The sequence below is a fragment of the Paroedura picta genome, chromosome 5 (assembly GCF_049243985.1).
Source record: "Paroedura picta isolate Pp20150507F chromosome 5, Ppicta_v3.0, whole genome shotgun sequence".
In the NCBI taxonomy this organism is placed as follows: domain Eukaryota; kingdom Metazoa; phylum Chordata; class Lepidosauria; order Squamata; family Gekkonidae; genus Paroedura; species Paroedura picta.
In genome coordinates, this window is record NC_135373.1 from 129,157,789 (window position 1) to 129,173,525 (window position 15,737).

Below are 15,737 nucleotides of genomic sequence, written 5' to 3' on the forward strand. Positions count from 1 at the left end.
CTCCCCGCCCCTCCCCCCGGCGCCGCCATCTTGGAGCCCTGAGCGGCAGCGGCAGCAGCACCAGCGGCGGCTCCCCCCGGCCCCCCCCCGGTGAGGCCCGCGCAGGCAGGAAGGAAGGAGGGAGGGAGGGAAGGAGGGGGGGAGTCCTTGGCCGGGCGGTGCCCCCCCCCTCTGTGCCCGCCTCCCTCCGCCCTTGCGCCCGTGCGGCTGTCCCCGGGGCGCTGCAGGAGCCAGCCGGCCGGCCGGCCAGCGGGGCCCCTCCACGGGCCTGGGGTCCGAGAGGGAGGGAGGGAATGAGGGGGGGGGGCTGCCTGAGCCTTCGCCGGGCAGGGGCCTTGAGGGAGGAGGGGGCATGGGCCGCCTGCCCAAGCGGGGGGTCTCCCCAGGAGCCCAGGGCGAGGGAGGAGGGGGAGCGGGGCAGGCCCCACGGGGCAGACTCTTCAGCATCATCAGTATTAATAATAATAATAATAATAATCTAATAATAACAACTAGGGGCCAAGCCAGCCCCTTGCAGGCAGGAGCCCAGCGGACGGGCGATAGATTGAGGGGGGGGGGGAGGGGAGAAGGACTCTGCAGGCGGCCTCCCCCCCTCCCCCCCCGCAGGCAGGACGCGCACCTCCCAGAGGGGGGAGGACGGAGGAGCCGGTGGGCAGAGATGGGGGGGGGCGGAGGCGATAAGCAAGCAAGCAAGCCGGTTGGAGGAGGGGGAGGGGGCGCCAGCAGGGGCGGGGCCACAGCCCTGAGGGGCACTTGAGCCATGAGACCGGCTCCTCCTCCTCCTCCTCCTCCTCCTCCTCCACATAGAACCACAGAATCGTAGGGTCGGAAGGGGCCGTCCTGATATCTAGCCTATATCGTTGTACTTGTAGTTTAAACCAGTGGCCCCCAACCTTTTTATCACCGGGGACCGGTCAACGCTTCACAATTTTACTGAGGCCCGGGGGGGGGTAGTCTTTTCCCGGGGGAGGTCGCTGCCGCTGCCTGAGCCCTTGCTCCACTTGCTTTCCCAACGGCACCCCTGAACTCCCACCACCAGCTGGGGGACGCTGCCAGGAGCAGCTGTGCAATGCCAAGCTGAGGGGGAGCACCAGCCATGCTGGCCGCCACAGAGCACCAAAGGTGAGCTGGCGGCAGTGTGGCAGGGAAGCCCCCGAGGCAGCAGCCGGGGAGGAGGACGAGGAGGAGCCGCGGCCCGGTATTGACTGATCTACGGACCGGCCCCTGGACCGGAGGTTGGGGACCACTGGTTTAAACCCATTACTGCGTGTCCTCTCCTCTGCAGCCAACGGAAACAGCATCCTGCCCTCCTCCAAGTGACAACCTTTCAAATACTTATCATGTCCCCTCTCAGCCTCCTTTTCTCCAGGCTGAACATCCCCAAGTCCCTCAGCCTATCTTCCTAGGGCTTGATCCCTTGGCCCCAGATCATCCTCGTCGCTCCCCTCTGTACCCTTTCAATTTTATCTACGTCCTTGAAGTGAGGCCTCCAGAACTGCACACAGTACTCCAGGTGTGGTCTGACCAGTGCCTTATACAATGGGACTATGACATCTTGGGATTTTGATATGATGCCCCTGTTGATACAGCCCAAAATGGCATTTGCCTTTTTTACCGCTGCATCACACTGCCTGCTCATGTTTAGTTTACAATCCACAAGTACCCCAAGGTCTCGTTCACACACAGTGCTACCTAGAAGCATATCCCTCATCCAGTAGGCATGCTTTTCATATTTCTGACCCAGATGCAGAACTTTACACTTAACTTTATTAAATTGCATCTTGTTCTCATTTGCCCATTTTTCCATTGTGTTCAGATCTTATTGAACTCTGTCTCTATTTTCCAGAGTATTTGCCAGTCCTCCCAATTTGGTGTCATCTGTGAACTTGATAAGTAGTCCCTCCACCCCCTCATCTAGATCATTAATAAATATGTTAAAAAGTACCGGGCTGAGCCCTGAGGTACCCTGCTACTCACCTCCAGTCTGATGAAACACCATTGACAACAACTCTTTGAGTGCGGTTGTCTAACCAATTCCCTATCCACCTAACTATCAGAAAATCCAGATTGCAGTCCTTCAACTTATCCATCAGAACATCCTGGGGAACCTTGTCAAAAGCTTTACTAAGATCCACACCCTCACCAGAAATATGTTATGTGGAACAGAGACGGGAACCTGAGAGCTGGCCTGGATCCAGTCAGGGGTCCATCTAGTAAAGTTGTTTTTGCTGATGATGAGCCAAGCAGGCATATTCTGCAGTGAGCAATCAGAAAAGTGTGCAGAGGATCAAGTTTAACAGAATCCAATTCTCTAAGTCCCAGATTTCTTGGAAGCAACCAGCAAACTGTTGCAGTTGGGGCACGAAGAACCAGACTGTGCCTGTTGATGGTGAATTAATCCCCAGTTTCCTTCATTACAGCTTTTCTTTGCTGCAGCCAGTAAAGAACTGGGCTGACTGCGGTCCAAGTACCTCTTCAGGTGTTTCTCACAGGCTAGTCAGACCCTCGTTCCCCAACCTCGAGGGTCGCAGAAGCCTGTTGTTCCCTTTGATTGTAGATGTTTCATTTTGCCATCATAGATAATTAAAGCTACTGATAGGTCTACCCTCCGTGTTTTCATTTAGCCCATCTTTGAAGCCAGAGGTGGCTCTCACTGTAGGCATGGCTGCAGGCCCTGAGTTGGGTGGTATGTGAAGATTCCCTGTCTTTTCTGTGTTCTGAGTCTGCTACCCAGAAACTTGATCAGGTGCCTGTATATTCTAGTATTTCTCCACCATATGCATAATTTTATATCATGTCCCCTTTCAGTTGCTGGCTTTTTCTACTTTGAAAATGCTCACACAGAAGGTGCCGCTTTTGTTTACGCATTTCTGTATTTTTCCTGTTTCCATCACATTATTTTTAAGATGGGACGACCAGAACTGTGTGCAATATGCAAATGCAGTGCAGTGCAGGGTGATAGGATCTGTGCCAGTTTATTTCCACTGCCTTTCCTAATAATCCCTATCACAGGGGCATCATCACCTGTGTTAAACTCGTTTCTTCAGGCAGCCCCCCCCCCCCAAAGACAACCTATAAATGGCAAAGGGAATCAATGCCCTTACCCTTTCCTCTGGCATGGCTGCTCCTGACCCTAACAGCAATGGACGAGGAGATCGCAGGTTAGGCTATTAATGATTGTACTGCTGGCAGGAGTCTCTCATCTGGCCTTGATTCTATTAGGGAATTTTGAATACCATCTCAATTTTTTGATTGGCATTCTCAGCCCCTGCCTCTTTCACTTGCACCCCTCCAATGGGCATGGCAAGGCCTTCAGCACTGAGCAATACCTTGCTGAAAGGGCCTAAGCATAGCTAATATCAGAACCCTTGTTTTATGATTTTGTTTAACTCCTGTGCCTCTCCCTTCATTTCCCTCTCTGCATAGAATCATAGAATCATAGAGTTGGAAGGGGCCACACAGGCCATCTAGTCCAACCCCCTGCTCAACGCAGGATCAGCCCAAAGCATCCTAAAGCATCCAAGACAAGTGTGTATCCAACCTTTGCTTGAATACTGCCAGTGCGGGGGAGCTCACCACCTCCACCAGGTTGGTCTTACAGGACCTGTTGGAGACAAATCCATGATCTTACCCACAACAGAGGTCTGACTCACTGGTCTGTAGTTTCCCAGGTCATCCTTCCTCCCTTTTTTGAAGATCAGAATAATGTTTGCTCTCTTCCACTCCTCCGGGACATCTCCAGTCCCTTTGACCTGTGGGGAAAAAACAGATGTAAAATAGGCGCTGAGACTTTCTGCTTTCTCTGCATCCTCCGTTAGAGTTTGTCCATCTGCACCCAACAGTGGGCCTATTGCTTCCGTTACTTTATGTGTGCTCCTCACATAACTGAAAAATCTTTTCTTGTTACAGTGGGCTTCCCTGGCCAATCTTAGCTCACTCTCAGCTTTGGCCTTTCTGATGATTGATCTACAGTGCCTAGTAATCTGTAGGTACTCTTCTTTGGAGCTCTGTCCTTCCCTCCATTTCCTGAACATTTTCCTTTTCTTTCTTAGTCCCTCTTGAAGTTCTCTGTTCATCCAAATAGGCTTCTTAGAGCTCCTGCAGTGTTTTCGTCTTTCTGGGATAGAATCATAGAATCCTGTGGATCCCAGTCCAGCTAGTAAAATGGACTCCTGAGTGAATAAGCATTGGATGGGGTGGTAGGCATCTGGGTGTTTTTACACAGACATTGGTGCACCTTTTTATGTCTGTGACTACTTTTATCATTGCCCTGGGATCCCCCCTCCCTTGGCCCTGCCCTAGTTTGTGGCTAGGATTTGTATTGCACCTCCCAGTGCAAGTTCTTCTGCTGATGAATTCAGACATAAATACCTTCTGCTACAGTCAGAGGGTTGAGTTCATTAGGCAGTAATTATGTTTTTGTTTTTCTTAATTCTTCAGGAAATGGATCAAGAGACACTTTGAATTAAATGGACATTCCTCTCAAGCTGTTGCAGGGGTTGGAATCTGAAGGGCTTCTGGTGAACATCTCGTTTTTGAAATAACATTTCTAAAAGGTATAGTATATGGAGCAGAGTTGTTTTCTGTTGCCCCAGAAGGTTGGATCACAACCAATGAGTTGAAATTAATTCAAAAGAATTATATGGACAACACCAGACAGTCAACACAGAAATCAGATAGACTATGTGCTCTGCATCAGCTTCCTGTTGCAAAATTTAGGCTCAAATTGAAGAAAGTAGGGAAAAGCACTAGGCCACTCAGGTATGAACTAAATCATATCCCTGACAAATATACAGTAGAGGTGACAAATAGATTTAAGGAATTAGATCTGAGAGTGCCTGAAGAGCTGTGGACGGAGGTTCACAACATTGTACAAGAGGTAGCAACTAAAACCATCCCAAAGAAAAAGAAATGCAAGAAATCAAAATGGCTGTCTGAGGAAGCTTTACAAATAGCTGAGGAGAGAAGGGAAGTGAAAGGCAAGGGAGAAAGAGAAAGATACTCCCAACTGAATGTTGAATTCCAGAGAATAGCTAGAAGAGATAAGAATGCCTTCTTAAGTGAACAATGCAAACAAATAGAAGAAAACAATACGAAGGACCAGAGATCTCTTTAAAAAAAATTGAGATATGAAGTTGACCAGTTCTATGAAGCCCTACACCACCTTCTAGAAGCAACACCAAAAAATCATGTGCTTATCATCATGGGAGATTGGAATGCTAAAGTAGGGAGCCCAAAGATAACCGGGATAACAGGCAAGTTTGGCCTTGAAGTACAAAATGAAGCAGGGCACAGGCTGGTAGAATTTAGTCAAGAGAGTACAATGGTCATAGCAAAACCCCTTCCAACAACCCAAGAGACGACTCTACACATGGACAACACCAGACGGTCAACACAGAAATCGGATTGACTATTTGTTCTGCAGCTGAAGATGGAGAAATTCTATACAGTCAGTAAAAACGACCAGGAGCCAATTGTGGCTCAAATCACCAGTTTCTTGTTGCAAAATTTAGGCTCAAATTGAAGAAAGTGGGGAAAAGCACTAAGCCACTCAGGCATGAACTAAATCATATCCCTAATGAATATACAGTAGAGGTGACAAATAGATTTAAGGAATTAGATCTGATAGGAATTAGATATGAGTGCCTGAAGAACTATGGATGGAGGTTCGCAACATTGTACAAGAGGTAGCAACTAAAACCATTCCAAAGAAAAAGAAATGCAAGAAATCAAAATAGCTGTCTGAGGAAGCTTTACAAATAGCTGAGGAGAGAAGGGAAGTGAAAGGCAAAGGAGAAAGAGAAAGATACACCCAACTGAATGCTGAATTCCAGAGAATACCTAGAAGAGATAAGAATGCCTTCTTAAGTGAACAATGCAAACCAATACGAAGGACCAGAGATCTCTTTAAAAAAAATTGAGATATGAAGAGAATGTTTCATGCAAAAATGGGTATGATAAAGGACCAAAATGGTAGGGACCTAACAGAAGCAGAAGAGATTTTAAAAAGGTGGCAAATTTATACAGAAGAACTATACAAGAGCGAGCTTAACATCCCTGATAACCACGATGGGGTAGTCACTGACCTGGAGCCACACATCCTGGAATGTGAAGTCAAATGAGCCTTAGGAAGTCTGAGAAACAATGTGGAGGTCTGCTGAAGACCACCAAGTCATTCAGAAGACTTGGATGAGATACTCCCAGACCAAATTACACCATTCTCAAAGAGGGAGAAAACAGTGGTCATGGATGGCTTCAATAACCCGGATATCTGTTGGAAGATCAAGTCTACTACAAATTCTTAACTTGTCTTGCCAACAGCTTCATTTCCCAGAAAGTAGAGAGGGGAACCAGAGGGTCTGCTATTTTAGACTTGATTCTCACCAATAGGGAAGAACTGATAGATGAGGTAGAAGTAGTGGGCACACTTGGTAGTAGTGACCATGTGATTCTGGAATTTGCAATTGTGGGAAAGAGTAAACCTTCATGTAATCGGATGTATAGACTGGACTTCATGAAAGCAGATTTTAACAAACTTAAAGATAAGTTGGTTAGAGTCCTGGGGTCAGAAAGACTTAAAGAGATGGGAGTCTAAGAGGGCTGGGGGTGAAAATACTTCAATGAAATACTGAAGGCTCAATCACAAACAATTCCCTTGAGAAGAAAAGATGGAAGGAGCCTAAAGAAGCCAAAGTGGCAACAGAAGCAGCTGTCAAATGATTTGAGGAATAAAAAAAAGAGTCATTTAGGAAATGGAAGGAAGGCCTTATTACCAAGGATGAGTATAAACAAATAACCAATGATTGTAGGGGGAGTGTTAGAAAAGCTAAATATGAGCTTAGGCTAGCAAAAAGTGCTAAACATCATGTTATCTGTACTGTTTTTTATTCCAATTCTGTGTAAACTGTCCTGAACCTCAGAGCAGGGCGGTATATAAATATAATAATAAATGAAACATAGCAAAAAAGGGGTCTTTAGTTATATTTCAAGTAGGGACTCTGTAGGACCACTGCGAAGGCAAGAAGGTGAAATTTTAACAGATGATGAAGAGAGGGCTGAACTGCTTAACTCCTATTTCTTAGTCTTCTCTAGTGCTCAATGTGGCAAAAACATAACACGGGGGATGGGAATGGTGGCTTAGAATCATAGAATCATAGAATCCTAGAGTTGGAAGGGGCCATACAGGCCATCTAGTCCAACCCCCTGCTCAACGCTAAGCATCCTAAAGCATCCAAGAAAAGTGTGTATCCAATCGTTGCTTGAAGACTGCCAGTGTGGGGGAGCTCACCACCTCCTTAGGCAGCCTATTCCACTGCTGAACTACTCTGACTGTGAAAAACGTTTTCCTGATATCTAGCCTAAATCGTTGTACTTGAAGTTTAAACCCATTACTGCGTGCCCTCTCCTCTGCAGCCAGCAGAAACAGCATCCTGCCCTCCTCCAAGTGACAACCTTTCAAATACTTAAAGAGGGCTATCATGTCCCCTCTCAACCTCCTTTTCTCCAGGCTGAACATTCCCAAGTCCCTCAACCTATCTTCATAGGGCTTGGTCCCTTGGCCCCAGATCATCTTTGTCGCTCTCCTCTGTACCCTTTCAATTTTATCTACGTCCTTCTTGAAGTGAGGCCTCCAGAACTGCACACAGTACTCCAGGTGTGGTCTGACCAGTGCCGTATACAATGGGACTATGACATCTTGTGATTTTGATGTGATGCCTCTGTTGATACAGCCCAAAATGGCATTTGCCTTTTTTACCGCTGCATCACACTGCCTGCTCATGTTTAGTTTACAATCCACTGCTCATGTTTTGTTTACAATTAAGTCCAGTATGGCTGAACCTCTTGTGGGTTCATCTACCATTTGATAAATCACTGTGGAGGAAGTCCATAAACGCCTAGTTTTTAAAATGAAACAAAGTCTTCTGGGCCAGATGAACTGCATCCAAGGGTACTAAAAAGAACTTGCAGTTGTCATTGCTGAACCTCTGTCCATTATTTTTGACACTTCTTGGATTCTATGATTCTATGATTCTACATTGAACATGAGTCAGCAGTGTGACTCGGTGGCTAGAAAGGCAAATGGGATTTTGGGCTGTATCATAGAATCATAGAGTTGGAAGGGGCCATACAGGCCACCTAGTCCAACCCCCTGCTCATAATAGAATCATAGAGTTGGAAGGGCCATACAGGCCATCTAGTCCAACCCCCTGCTCAACGCAGGATCAGCCCTAAGAATCCTAAAGCATCCAAGAAATGTGTGTATCCAACCTTTGCTTGAAGACTACCAGTGAGGGGGAGTTCACCACCTCCTTAGGCAGCCTATTCCACTGCTGAACTACTCTGACTGTGAAATTTTTTTTCCTGATATCTAGCCTATATCGTTGTACTTGTAGTTTAAACCCATTACTTTTCTTGTTACAATGGGCTTCCCTGGCCAATCTTAGCTCACTCTCAGCATTGGCCTTTCTGATGATTGATCTACAGTGCCTAGTAACCTGTACGTACTCTTCTTTAGAGCTCTGTCCTTCCCTCCATTTCCTGAACATTTTCCTTTTCTTTCTTAGTTCCTCTTGAAGTTCTCTGTTCATCCAAATAGGCTTCTTAGAGCTTCTGCAGTGTTTTCGTCTTTCTGGGATAGTCATTGATTGAGCATGCAATAGCTCTTGTTTGAGTAGCGCCCACCCTTCACATGCTCCCTTCCCTTCCAGCCTTCTCGTCCGTGGGATGACACTCATCATGTCTCTGAGTTCGAACTTCCCTGTTGCATTCTACATCCCTAACCACTCCAGTCCACTGAGTCAACTGCATGGGAGGCTGAGGATATGCTTTAGTTGTACTACCATCTTGTTCTATCATATTTTATTGTTTGTCCATTGTTTGTTTTATGTATTTATTTTATCTTATTTTATTTATTTTTTAATTTAGATTTTTATATTGGCCCTCCCTACAGCTCTGGGCAGTTTACATAAAACATTTTAGAACGTTTACCTAGAACAATATCAATAACAGTATAAGAATAGCAATGACATACCAACTAGAATAACTAGAACAACATTACAACAACAGTAACTTTGACATTCCCTTGGTAGGTTCGACTTATCCATCTGGGGGGGAACCAGGAGATGTTTTCGGTCAGTTGACCTCAAGCATTTGCCTGGTGGAAGAGCTCCCTTTTGCAGGCCCTGTGGAATTGTGGGGGCAGGGCCCTGATCTCTTCGGGGAGCTCATTCCACCAGGTGGGGCCAGGAGAGAAAAGGCCCTGGCCCTTGTTGATGTCCGATGTGCTTCTTTAGGGCCAGGGATCCTCAGCCAGTTGGAAGTGGCGGAGTGGAGCGCTCTTCTGGGGGTATAGGCAAGGAGGCGGTCTCTCAGGTACACTGGGCCCAGACTGCATATGGCCTTGAAGGTGATTACCAAAACCTTAAGCTTAATCCGGAATTCAACTGGGAGCCAACCGAGTTCTTGGAGTACCGGCCGGATATGAGATCTCCATGATGTCTTGGTGAGCATCCTGGCCGCGGCATTCTGCACCAGTTGTAGTTTCTGGAGCAAGGATAAGGATAGGCTTGCGTAGAGCAAGGTGCAGAAGTCCAGTGTAGAGGTCAGATTTGGGTATTTCACAGTCCTAAAATTATTTTTATGTAAACATGTTTTTATATGTATGTTGTGAACCGCCATGAGCCAGCTCACTGGTAGTGGCGGTATAGGAATCAAATTATAAATAAACTAGCAGAAAGCGTGCTGCCAGGAGAATAGCAGCGGTTGCTAGTGGGACATTGTATTTAGGGGAGGAGAAGGAGGCGGCGGCAGCGGCAAGGGACAGAGAGGGAACGGGCTTGCCTTAAAGGAGGAGGCTCCACCCGTGCGACGTCCCCACACTGGCCGGAGGCTTGTGGGAGGGCCCTCAGAGTATTATTATTATTATTATTATTATTATTATTATTTAATTTCTAGACCGCCCTTCTCCCAATAGGTCTCAGGGCGGTTTACAACATAAATAGTTAAAATACAATAAAATCCCCATAAAAACCCCAATTAAAAGTTACATATAACATAACATATAGCGGCGGTGGTCACAATTCTGATCTTAGTTCAGCCTGGTGGAGAGAATAATGTTCAGAAGAGGGTGGCACCAATACAATAGATCTAACCATGATCTCGGTGTTAGAGATCTCAATATTGGAGGGGATCCTCTGATGGGTTAGTGGGAGAGCTGCCCTGGCCTCAACCATATGCCTGGCGGAAGAGCTCCGTCTTACAGGCCCTGCGGAAAGCTGGTAGATCCTGCAGGGCCCTTAGCTCTTCTGGGAGCTCGTTCCACCAGGTTGGGGCCAGGACTGAAAAGGCCCTGGCCCGGGTCGAGGCCAGGCGCACATCCCGTGGGCCCGGGACAACCAGTAAATTCATACCCGCAGAGCGGAGTGCCCTGCGGGGGGCATAAGCAACCAAGCGGTCCCGCAGGTAGATGGGACCCAGACCGCGTATAGCCTTAAAGGTCAATACCAATACCTTGAATCTGATTCGGAAACAGACTGGTAACCAGTGCAGATGACGAAGCACCGGCTGAATGTGGGCCCTCAAAGGTGTTCTAGTGAGGACCCTGGCAGCCGCATTTTGGACCAGCTGTAACTTCCGAGTCAAAGACAAGGGAAGGCCCGCGTAGAGCGAGTTACAGAAGTCTAATCTGGAAGTGACCGTTGCATGGATCACTGTGGCCAGGTGTTCCGAGGACAGGTAGGGCGCTAGTAGCCGGGCTTGGCGAAGATGGAAAAATGCTGTCCGAGCTACATTGGTGACCTGAGCCTCCATAGAGAGGGAGGCATCAAATGTCACTCCCAAATTCCTGGCAACTGGTGCAGGTGTTAATTGCACCCCGTTCAGGCATGGGAGGCGCGCTTCCTGGTCCTGCCCTCTTCTGCCCAGCCACAGGACCTCCGTCTTGGAGGGGTTGAGTTTCAGGCGACTCTGCCTGAGCCATCCAGCTACCGCTTCCAAACAGCTGGCAAATGTATCCGGGGTGGAGTCCGGCCGGCCGTCCATTAGGAAGTAGAGCTGGGTGTCATCCGCATATTGGTGGCAACCCAGCCCATAGCCCCGGACCAGCTGGGCTAGAGGGCGCATATAGATGTTAAAAAGTGTGGGAGAGAGTATCGCCCCCTGCGGAACCCCACAAGGGAGCTCACAAGGGCTCGACAAACTCTCCCCCATCGCAACCCTCTGCGTCCGGTTCTGGAGGAAGGAGACCAGCCATTGAAGCGCAGTCCCCCTTATTCCAGCTCCGGCGAGGCGGTGTACCAATAACTCGTGGTCGACCACATCAAATGCGGCTGACAGGTCTAGAAGCACGAGAATGGCGGAGCCGCCCCGATCCAGCTGGCGCCGGATATCATCCATGAGGGCGACCAGCACGGTCTCCACCCCGTGGCCAGGGCGGAAGCCAGACTGGTATGGGTCGAGGGCCGAAGTTTCATCCAAGAAACCTAGGAGTTGGTCCGCTGCGGCCCGCTCTATCACCTTACCCAGAAACGCCAAATGCGAAACTGGGCGGTAACTGGCGGGGTTCCGCGGGTCCAATGATGGCTTTTTCAGTAAGGGGCGTACCACTGCTTCCTTAAGCCCCTTGGGAAACTCTCCAGATGTTAAGGAGAGGTTGACAATCTCCCTCAAGGGGCCTCCTATCCGCTGGTCGCCCGATTTGAGCAACCAGGACGGACAGGGATCCAAGGGGCAAGTGGTTGCCCTCACTGAACCCAGTAACTTGTCCACTTCGGTTACAGAGAGCCGCCTGAAGCCATCAAACACTAACCCCCTTGACGGCCACGGAGCTTCCAGTTCACTAACTGTATCAATCGTGGCAGGTAGGTCACGGCGGAGCGACAGGACTTTGTCCGCAAAATAGCTTGATAATGCCACACAGCTCAATTCCAATTCCCTTATCGTTTGTCGCCCTTCTTCCAGGGCGGTAAGTGATCTAATTACCTTAAATAATTGTGCTGGGCGAGAGCTTGCGGACGCGATTTCTGCGGCGTAGAAGTCTCGTTTCGCCGCTTTCACCGCATTCTCATACGCCTTCATAAGCGTGCGATGAGATGTCCTTGTAGCTTCGTCACGAGTCTTCCTCCACACTCGCTCAAGCCGTCTCACTTCCTTCTTCCTCTCCCGAAGCTCCTGGGAATACCATGGAGCCTGTTTGAGGCGAAGGCGGAGAGGGCGCCTAGGAGCAATCTCGTCAATGGCGGCCGTAAGGCGGGACTGCCAGTCCTCCACCAAGGCCGTCAACGAGGTGCCGGAGGGCATCGGGTCCCGCAGGGCATTCAGGAATCTCTCAGATTCCATGAGTCTCCGCGGGCGGACTAGAATACGTCCGTCACCCAAACGGAGAGGGGGTGGTATCCTCAGTCGAGCCTTCAGGGCATGGTGGTCTGACCATGGAACGATGTTATTCGCCACCAGATCTACCGCTACACCTGCACCAAAGATCAAATCGAGGGTGTGACCAGCCTGATGGGTGGGACCAGCAACAATCTGCGAGAACCCTAGTGTCTCCATGGCTGACACTAGATCCAGGCCAAGTCCTGAAGACGGCGCATCCGCATGAACGTTGAAGTCCCCCAAAACTAAAAGTTTTGGGTACTGCAATGTCCAGGCAGCCACCGCCTCCAGCAGGCCTGGCAGGGAATCGGGCGGAGCAGTGGGTGCTCGGTACACCAACCAGATCGCCACGTTCTCGACCGATTCCCACCCAAGACCGACACACTCAATCCCCGGAATCGTTGGCGCAGGGAGAGCCCTGAAGGAGAAGGTGTCTCTGACCAGAATTGCCACCCCCCCTCCCCTCCCATGGAGCCGGGGTTGATGCAGGACGGAAAACCCAGGCGGTGCCAGATCTTTCAAGGCGACGGTCTCGCCTTCACGCACCCAGCTTTCCGTCACGCAAGCCAGGTCAGCCTCATGCCTTACGAAGTAATCCCGCAGGGTTGAGGACTTGTTGTTTATTGACCTGGCATTGCATAGGATCAACACCGGTTCCACCCTAGCCCTCTCCCCCATGAACCTGGGGATGGGACGAAGATTTGAAGGGCAACGTCCATATCGACCAGGCCACCGTCCGTGGAAATTCCACGGCTGGGGCCTTCTTGGACCTACGTATGTCGTTGCCCCCCTATTATTGAATCTCCTCCCACCGCTATGTTTGCCTTGGCCCAGAAGAACTGGAATTATAGCCCCGGGCCGGATCCCCATCTCAATGGCCACACTCTCTTCCCTAGGCCACCATGTAGGGCAGTCCTTCATCTAGCAGTTCTAATAGCTGTCTAAAAACCTCCCAACCCAATCCCTCCCGTCCCAATCCCCCCTCAAAAAACCCTCCCTCAAACCCACCCTCGACTAACTACAGCTATACTGGTCCCACCCACTAGCTATCCAGGGTGTTATACCGAGGATCCAGCTGAGTACCCAGCTGCTCTCCTCTGGTCGTCCACCCCTACCTAACACTCTGGAAAAATAAAATCCTGTCCCCCAACTGAATAGAACTTAGTCAGAGCAGTTCTGTCAACATCCAGGAGGTGGCGCAGGGGGTAGCTTGAGACAGTCTCCTTCTTCTCCTACTCTTCGGATGTTGCCGTTGCACTTTATAGCAGCAGGGCCTCTGATCTTGATTGCTCCAGCATGGAATGCGTGGAATGCAGGGGTCCGTTCTGCTCTCAACAGCTCTGCCACAGCTGAGTGAGACAGACAAGGTCCCACACTGCAACCAACCTTCCAGGCTGAATCCTCCCAAGCTTCGAGTTGGGGGAAGCTGTTTTCTGTGCCAACACCTGCTGGATGGATCAAAGGTGTGCAGTCCTTGCAGCAAGAGCTCCCACTCGTCCTCCAAGAAGAGGGCAGTGAGAGGGGGTGGGGGAGAGGGGGAGTAGTAGAAGAGCGAGCCATGCAGTGTTAAAGTGACCGCAGAGCATTCTTCCGTTCCAATGATGTGGGAAAACTCTCTAGGCGACGCCAGCTAAACACAGAGCAACGCAGCTCCTGCTGCTCTCAGGCCAGCTACTGAATTGTGCTGGTCCTCCGCACACAGTAAGTTCCACGTAGCTCAGATATTAACTATTGGCTCAGCATTAACCGCTCCGGCTTTTCTGCTCAAAAGCTCTCCGACTCCTTCCCAGTTCCTTGTTCTTCAACTCTCCCAGTCTCTCACTTTCTCCTCTCAATCCCCCTCCACTTGCCCTCTTCGTCTCCAGCCGGCTCGTCTGCTGTCTCTCGGCCGCTCCGCTCTCCTCGGCACTCCCTGCAGCTTTCTTCCAAGCTTCCCAGCTTTCTTTCCAGCTTTCAGTCTTTAGAAACTGCTCTTCTAGTTAAACAGTTGGGGTGGTCTCTGCCCTACCCGGTTGACAAGTTCGGGGCTGAACAATGAAAAAAAAGAACCCTAAAAATTCCCCAGGACGGAGGAGCTAATGCCTTCCATCCGCCCCGGTGGCCATCTTGTCATTAGACCCCTGGAGCCCAAAAAAAAAGTAGGCCGCGTGCTCTGGGCAGGCTTGTAAGTGGGGTCCTGGCTGCAGCCGGGCGGCCTCCGACTTGGTGTGTGGTCCACGCACGGGTTCTTGACGATGGGTGGCATGGCGCCTGCTCCTGGCGGGCGGCGTGGCAGTCTGTTGTTTGCCATGGGCGCTTCCTCTTCTTGTCGGGCACCAGTGGTGGGTGCTGCTTGCCGCTGCTGGCTCTTCCTCTGCATGGTGGCCACCAACACGTGCTGTGTGCCGCCAGCGCCGTGTGCCACCCACCGCCTCCGGCAGCTCCTGGCGTCCACCGAGTGCTCCTGGGCTCTGGCAGTGCATGCAGCTGACCGGCACTGCCTTCGGCTGGTGGCCAGCGTCTCCTCTTTGTGATGGCCACAACCACTGGGTACTGGGCACTGGGACACTGGCTGCCACATCCCCCTGGCCAGCACCACCAGCAGGAGCGTGGTATAGGTGCAAGCCACAGCAAGGTGCAACCTCCAACAGGTGGACACCGGAGTCACCTACAGCTCGCTGGTGCCTTGTCCTCCTGCCCGGTGCCGCTAGCAGTAGCGTTTTCTGGCTGCACCCTGATTGGCCTGTATTCAAGCTCAGACCACCCGGACACGCTCCACCCACCTGGCTGTTTCGTAAATACCGTATTTGCCGGCGTATAAGACGACTGGGCGTATAAGACGACCCCCCAACATTTCCACTCAAAATATAGAGTTTGTTACTTTACACTACAGTACCTGTCATTGTCACCATTGTACGGCCACAGTGCAACCGCAGCGCCTCCGGCTCGCCCCTGCATCTCCCTGTGACCGGAACTAGTGCGCAAGTGCACATGTGCGAGCTCTGCGTAAACAAGGGGCGGGCTGGAGTGCCGCTGCTTCCCGCTGAGCAGAATGGGCCGGTCAGGCCAAAAAGGCTGGCACTCCTATCTCGCTGCTGATGCCCGCCGCAGCCACGCTGATGACCCACCGTGGCCATGCTGGATACCGCACGATACTGGATGGAATGAGGTGGGCGGGCATCAAGAGGCCACTATGGGCACTGGGCGGGCATAGGGAGGCCACTGTGGGCAGCTATGCCTATCCCAACTGAAGTGCACCCAGCGTATAGGACGACCCCCCCCACTTGGAGGCATGTTTTTCAGGGGGGAAAAGTAGTCTTATACGCCAGCAAATACTGTATATATAGGCAGTCATGGATAAGAATGGATAAGATACGTGACGTATA

General features: G+C 50.4%; 1 protein-coding gene across 6 annotated transcripts in view; it reads left to right on the forward strand.

The window, feature by feature from the left end:
• The first annotated feature begins 2 nt into the window (after positions 1 to 2).
• The window catches only part of PPP6R2 (protein phosphatase 6 regulatory subunit 2), a 108,183-nt gene continuing 92,448 nt past the window's right edge, over positions 3 to 15,737 (forward strand). Inside the window, exons 1-2 of one of the 6 annotated variants that reach the window (XM_077340619.1) lie at positions 3 to 90; positions 4,441 to 4,556. The gene's annotated coding sequence lies outside the window, so the exon portion shown is untranslated. Of the gene's footprint in view, positions 91 to 764; positions 1,123 to 1,214; positions 1,236 to 4,440; positions 4,557 to 13,968; positions 14,074 to 15,737 lie in introns of those variants that run through there. The other 5 variants (XM_077340625.1, XM_077340618.1, XM_077340624.1 and 2 more) reach the window with 5 other exon arrangements.